General features: G+C 41.3%; 1 long non-coding RNA gene across 1 annotated transcript; it reads right to left on the bottom strand.

Moving 5' to 3' along the window:
- Positions 1-300: 300 nt before the first annotated feature.
- On the bottom strand, positions 301-7,011 carry LOC125463521 (uncharacterized). Its single transcript, XR_009447072.1, has 3 exons — positions 6,312-7,011; positions 3,391-3,562; positions 301-1,410 (listed from the first exon to the last, which is right to left on the bottom strand). It is a non-coding gene; the product is annotated as an uncharacterized LOC125463521 (long non-coding RNA).
- Between the last annotated feature and the right edge of the window lie 539 nt (positions 7,012-7,550).

Genomic DNA, 7,550 nt, shown 5'->3' with positions numbered 1-7,550 from the left:
ATAGCTGGGAGGCCGTGATCACACCCAAGGCATGTTATCTCATGGAATCCAATCCTGTTCCAGTCACCAAATGAAGTGTTTCAAAAGAAATCAATTCCATGCCAAAATGTTTCAAAATTGTTCTGTGCTTTATCACCAAGCTTTTATTATTGGGTTAATTTTACACTTTATTTTCTGTAGGACTGTGACTCTGTCTAATACAGTTTCCTCCGTAGACGATGAAATTGTTTTTCACTTGATTGAATAAAAACACCACAAAAATCTATCAAGCGCACCAATAAAAACATAATTATCCAGTGATTAGTGGGATATTGGCTTTGTAAAGCCTTTATTTTAAACCTGTGTTTCTAAAAGGATTCACGCTGTTAAATATTACATTCCTGCTACAAGTTCATTACAGGTCAGATTGGATATAATTCTGGTTATTTGCTGTGGATGTGCAATTTTCCATTATTAAAACGGTGTTACCTTTCTGTATTGTAGCTTTCCTTATGGTTATTCGATCGAGGCCAGCACTTAAAATTAGGACTCATTTATCAACTCATCCCATCCACAGCTCCGCTATTCACCATCTGTTTTCTATTTTCTCTTCCACGCTCTGTGTGTCTGTGTTGTTGTCATGATTTTTTTACTTGCACAAATGTTGACGAAGTAAACCACCCTTTTTTTTAAAGTTGTGTCAGCCCCTTTTCGCGAACTGTATAGCAATCAATCTGGACGTAATAGCGTATAAGATCTGAAAGTCAACTTCATCCAACTGTTTCCTCAACGAAAGTTTATATCACATTATATATTACTTTAATAATCACGTTCCACCCGGCGGGAAACTGCGCAGGGACTACGCAGCCACCGTTGTATTGACCAGCACTTGTATAACCCCGGTGTTCAGTCGAATATCAAAATACCTCTGGCATGTTAGACGGATTATTCATTTTCTTTTCACCAGTAATACTGTCTTCAATGTAAATATATGCAAGAAAACTGGCTCTTCATTTAAAGGCGGCACCCCATTGCTCTAACGTATTTACTCAAGCCCTTGGTTCAATACATCACTTGTTCGCAGTGATCTTTATAATTTGCCATCGTTAAAATTAAGATGGGTGTAACATGGGTAAACCAGGTCTGGTGCACTAGCATTATGTCTTCACCAATTCTAGGAGACGCTTTCCCGATAGGCTGTATGAGGAACAAGTTGAGTCTTTAATCGAATTTCGCTCAGGTTACATTTGAATGAGCAGCCTACTCTCAGCGACTTCTGCAAAGCGTTGCGATACCCCGACATGTAATACAGCAGATATTGAGAGGCACACGTTTCATAAAATACAACTGGAGTCACGCTTCAATGTATGTCGTTGGCATTTACCTTTTTCATTGTTTTCTTCTTAATGTTATCGGGCATTTGCCACCGCTCTGAAATAACACGACGGAACCTCAATGTTATATCCACTAATTGGTTACCTTATCCACTGTAAAACTAACTGGTTACATTGTGCACAATGAAACTTACTAGTTACACTATCCACTGAGAAACTAACTGCTTACACTGTGCTCTGTGAAATTAACAGGTTATACTGTACACTGTGAAACTAACTGGTTACATCGTGCACTGTGAAACGTACTGGTTACGCTGTCCACTGAGAACTTAACTGGTTATACAGTGCCCACTGTGAAATTAACCGGTTGAACTGTCCAGGGTAAAACTGTTACACTGTCCACTGTGAAACTAACCGGTTGCATTAACGACTGTGAAATGAATCGGTTACATTGTGCACTGTGAAACTTACTAGTTACACTGTCCAATGAGAAACTAACTTGTTACAATGTCCACGGTGAACTGATCTCACTTCTCTGGGAGAAGGCAATACTGGAGTCGTTCAGTTTACGTTGTCTAAAACCACTCGGTTAACGTAAAACATTTTAACCTTTTAAATCCATTTTTAAAAACAACTTGCATTTTTAATTTTATTGAAAATAATTTTCAAAGTTAAACATCTCGCTCGTAACGATTGCTTCGTTGCAGGTGTATAAAGTAAATTGAAGATAAATGGTGTTAAACGAAGTGAGCTAAATTTTAAACGGGGCCTAGCTTCAGATGGGTTGTCAGTCTGGTTTACAATTGCAGACTGGAACGATACGGCGTTAATTGCTCGTCATAAATGTCCACAAAGCCGCCGACTGATTCTGCTTTTAATCGTTGGGAGAGGCTTTTAGAATTCCTTGCGGGAGAGGATGGGATTTTCCTCCCCTTCCTTGCGCTGTTCCCCTTCAATTGGCGGCCGAAAGATTTCGGAGCGGTTGCCGCCGACTCTCGGTTCTGCCGCTAAAGAGAGCAGGAAATGAGCAGCTGACAACCCAGTGCGGGTTCGTTGCGGGGGGGGGGGGGGAAGCTTCCAATAACACAGCAAAGAAGCACATCTTGGCACTGAGAGCAGAGAGATGGAAATCAGGGGCTGCCGCTCCTTCATAGGGGTCGCACTCAATTTGATTCCCCCCAACCCCGAATATAAAGTGCTCGTTCCCTCCTCAGAGGTATTTCTGCACCGGGCAATGCAGACAGCAGTTTCAGAACGATCAGCATGTCATGTCCGAAGCGTCCTTTATTCAAAGTCAACCCGCTACTATCAGGGCACTTAACTGAAAGTGGCTTACATGCATCAAAAAAAAAGGCACAGACATTGAGCATTTGACTGATGAACAATGAAAAATAATTTCAACTGACCTTTTAATTTTGGAGCCTTTCAGCTTTGCAATGTAAACAGGCTCTTTAGCCGTCCTAAGGCAGGGGCAGAAAATCCTGGCCATTTGTGGTTTTCAGAATTAGATAAAATGTCAACCACAGAAATTGAGCTCATCACTCCTTTAAATTTTCGTTCTATAAAATAAACCATTTGTACAAGGAGCAAACAGAAATCCAAACACATATGTAACCCAGGAAACCCTCTTTTAAAAAAAAGCTAAAATGAACGTAGCTGTTAAATCTGGTTTCATCGCTATGGATGGGACATGTAAAGGTGATATGTTCTGAATTGATCTGATGCCTACGAAGTCCCCAGTAACATTCTGTGTGTTTTTTTTTAACTCAGCGTTTTGGGAATATACCGGCCGTCTTCTGAGCTGGGAGAAGAGTTTGGTTGAACATTCGTTCAAAGGAAATTAAAAATGTTGGTTTTGTTGTGAGCAGTGAGACCTTTGTCATTAAACCTGGGCCTTTCAAAACGCGTTTTCCACCCAAAGTTGACTTGCAAAAGTAAAGATAAAAAACCTTGCTTTTTAAAAAATATATATGTATATTATCAGTCATAACTATACATTAACAGCAATAACAAATTAGATATACAATGATCAGGGTGAAGATAAGATTTCTGCAGCAACGTGTAGGAGCCCACATACTTTCAAGACAGTCTCCATTCTTGTTTTAAACCGTGTGAACGCGGTGTAACTAACAGTGAACAACCTCCGGATTTAATAGCGGTTTGTACGTGTTTAAGGGCAGTTAGAGAAGTTCTCCATCTTCTATGTAGCCTTTGCCCGCATTTCATTCCCGTGGTCAGGTCTGGGCTTCCTAAATCAGAAAAGAAATTGTCAGAACTGGATGAATGAAGGAGAGAAGCGGCACAATTTAGAATGGGTTTTTGTTTCTCGCTTTGGCTCGAAATCACCGGTGTTTCGAAGCCGGGGGTTGGTTGTGGGGGTGGGGGGAGGTGGTGCGAAGAATGTCACATACACCCAATGCGTGACGGCCTGAAAAATGTGCCTGCTGCGTGCATAAAGTTTCAGACAAACCCATTCACCTCTTTCGTGTTGAGACATGCTGAAAAAAAAGTCAAAGGCTTTCTCCCGTTGTGGCTTAAAACACTACGTCTCAAAATCTTTCACCATCGGCCAAGTTCCATCCCTGAGCCCTGACATGGGGAATAATATCAAATCCGATTCCAAGCAGAACAGGCTTACTTGGAATTCAGCGCCTCTTGACAACAACAAAAAAAATGTAAGGCCCACAAATTGTTTCTCAGTCAGAACTGAAGAGGTGGTTTGATATATTCCGTTCAACTTTAGTTAATTAACCAATCAGGTTGCCTGCGTTGAGATATTCGCTACAATCGCAGATCTAAATCCTTAAATGCTGGGACATACACATTCAAGATAATAGGTTTGAGCTGCCAGGTCAAAATGAACGCGGAGCAGAATATTAAACCCCATACTGATAACCATTAACCGTTCGCAATGTTGCGATTCTTCCTGCCGACTCAAATAGCCCCAACACTGTGCTTCCTCTCAGGAGGTAGTGTCACACGCTTCCTAATATGCCAGAAGTTCCATGAAAAGAAGCTTAAAAATAGCTGTTGTTTTTATATGAAAAGTTAATGGGTGGGTTTGTGTTGTCAATGCTGGGCGCACACTTTGCACTAAATGACTCAAACAAACATATTCATTTTTTTAAAGAAAGGCGCAACCGAATTGCAGTTTTGATTTTAAATTACACCGCCATTCGTCAGTCCATCGCGGTGTCAAAAAGAATGTGGTATAATTCGCCCAAGTGAATTGCATTCCGAATAGTTTAAAAAAATAAAGGCGCAATCTGACCGCCCCTCACATAAAGCAGGCGTTTAAAAAGCCTTAACGCCAATTTTAGTAGATCTTGTAACAAAACCTATGCGAAAATAGGGTTGCGTACAAAGGGGCGTTTGAGAACACAATCAAGACCAACAGTAACCAAAATGGCTGCATTTATCTTTAAAAGACACGAGCCACAACTTTTGATAATGCTCAGAAAACATTTTAAAAGCTATTAAAATGTAATCTCTTGCTACATTTCCAAACTGTTGTAACAGAATATACGGCTGCGAGCAGTTCTGAAATTTCTAAATATACAAGTTCGCCATGTGAGCCATTGGATTTCAAGCAGTGAAATAAAAGTTTAATACGGATTGTTTGGGAAAATCGAAAGCCTTTTAAAACCCTGAAACTGACCAACCTTTTACTCGATCAATTTTGAGAAGGCTAGGTCATCTTCAGTCTAAATCTAAAAAATTAAACTCGGCAACAGCAAAAATCAAAGTTTGACTTGGCGTTACTAGCGTTCATTATCTTTAGTGTATCATTTTAACAACACGAATTTAAAATCCTGGACAATAAATGACGACAGCATTATTTTATCTACCTGATTCCCCATTTTTGACATAATTACACTTATTAATTGGGACTTTTATTGCAGTTTCCTTTGCAAATTGTACCGCAAATATCAATTGATCGGAAACGAGACATTTGACTGGAAAACTCGATGAAAAAAATCAAAGGTTTGAACGACTTTCGATTCAGTGAAAACTCAAACCGGCAAATGTTTTCAATTATATTACACAAGTCACGTTTGAGCTATGGCACAGAACGCGATAAAATGTAAACTTTAACGTTTAAGATTTACTGAAATGTTACTGTTTTAAAATGTGTATTTGTAACGTGCTCGTAACTCCAGAGAGTTCTCCTTCTGATCCACGGTGCTCCAGTTAAATTTGTTTTGCTGGGAATTTAAATTCTTACGAAATAGTCAAAGCCAACTCAAAAGAAAGAATATCCCCGCGGACTTGCAGTCCCACAATAAATGCTACAAACCGGGTAGAATTGCAACGTTAAAAACACTGGAAGACCAACTCAGCATTCAAACGGAGCAGAAAGATATCTCAACGCCCTATGAATGATCTCTATGTACTATGAATCACCCTAGGTAGAAAACACATTTCCTAAATAAATTATACAGGCATTATCACAAACATGGACCTTCATTATAATGTTTGTGTTAGACATGTTTTAACACGGTTCCAAAAACACATGGCGGGCGCAGAATAAAACCCCGAAGATAGTATCAGTGCCGATTAATGTAGGGATTTTATATTTTATAGCCCTTTAACAATTGTAAACGGCGCTATAAAGGCAGAAGAATCTAGCAACCTCTTCGGCTTGAAGTATTACATCAATATATCCGATTTCACTTCAAAGTTACCCGTCTCGTCATCCAGAGAGCGAACAAACTACTTTCTCATATATCCCCAAGTTTTAAAGTTGATTTCCACCACCCTGTCTTAATTAGCTACGTTATTTTAACATAAATAATGCGCTGCGTCAAAAATAAACAAGGTTCTGATGGTTTGATTAAACGAAGTCTCTGTGCCTCCTTGTAATGCCATGTGCTCTTTTGTTCTGAAGCAGAAGCGGTGTTAGTGAGGCGGCGTGACAAGTGAACTCGGCTCTAGCGCCTCTTATCAACAAGGTAGCTGCTGCGGTTTTGGAAGAAGGACAATGGAGGAGAGTGTTACCTTCCATTTTCTCACTTTTTTGCCGGATTTTAACCGCATTTCACCACAGTCACATTTTCACCTCGAGTGGTTACTTTTTGTTTTAAATCAACATTCAATTCACAGCACGTCCGATTTATTTTCACGATTCTTCAACCCACTCCTTCCTTCACCTCCAGCTTTTGCAGAATCCTCCCAGTCTTGGGCCACCATCTTCCAGCAGCCTTCCGTCTATTTGCACGTTTAGAAAACAAGGGGAAAAAAGCATCTTGTTTTTTTTCCCGTTCAAATCCGAGCAACGGCTCCTCTATGTTTCTCCTTTAAACTTTGTCCTTCAGCAATCTCCTTTCCGGTGAGGATAGTTTTCTTTTTGGAACTGGGTGATGTTCAGACGTAATCCCACACTTCACCAGAATGCATTTTGCAGAGTTCTGGCGAACACGTGGAGTTTCCATGTTGTGGTGAAATTGATGCTCCCTACCCCAAACGAGAAAAGACTTCAATCACTTTGTGAAAATTGCAGCCAGCAGCCCACCACAACTGCCCTCATAAATAAAGTTATAACTTGGTGAGGGGGAGAATTGTTTTTAAAAAGGGGGGGGAAAAACAAAGATTGCTGCACGTACGGCGCATAGATTAGCCCATACTCCGTGCCTCCTGAAAATGTTAATATTTCAGAAAGCTCGACCGGCCACAGGGATTTCCCTCCCCCCCCACCTCCCTCCAACAACCTTGTAATTTCCAGATTGCATCCAGCCTCTGGCTGCTGTTTATTACCCATCAGGGTTCTGTGTATGTGCGTGAGAAAGAGAGAGTGGGGGCAGGGGGAGACACACAAGAAAAGGTTGTGGCGGGAGAGGCTGGAAATCGAACAAGTTCTGAAGGGCGGAGAGGAGGTCACTGGAGTAGCCATTGAATGGATGTGGTTACTGCAGGGCCGGCCCTATTCCAGGCTCACTGCCCAATCAGCTGCTCCTGGGCTGGCCCTGCCACTCACTCCACTGACGCACAGAGGGAGAGAGAGAGAGGCGCTTTAGCCCAATCTCGGCGGAGGAGTTGTTCTCGTTTCAATCAGATCCGCTTCCCATGTTTGAAACGTGGTTCAACCTCCTCCCCCCCACCAAAAAAATCCCCACACACACCCGTGACCAAAGCTTCACGCATCCAATTACAGTATGCGCTCTGCTTTTCCTCCAGTCCCTCTATCCAGCGATCCCATTAACTCTTAAAATGCCTTTGTTCCAGTTTCGGGCGAACGCG

The sequence above is a fragment of the Stegostoma tigrinum genome, chromosome 22 (genome assembly GCF_030684315.1).
Source record: "Stegostoma tigrinum isolate sSteTig4 chromosome 22, sSteTig4.hap1, whole genome shotgun sequence".
Classification (NCBI taxonomy): domain Eukaryota; kingdom Metazoa; phylum Chordata; class Chondrichthyes; order Orectolobiformes; family Stegostomatidae; genus Stegostoma; species Stegostoma tigrinum.
This window is presented reverse-complemented; position numbering and strand designations above follow the sequence as displayed.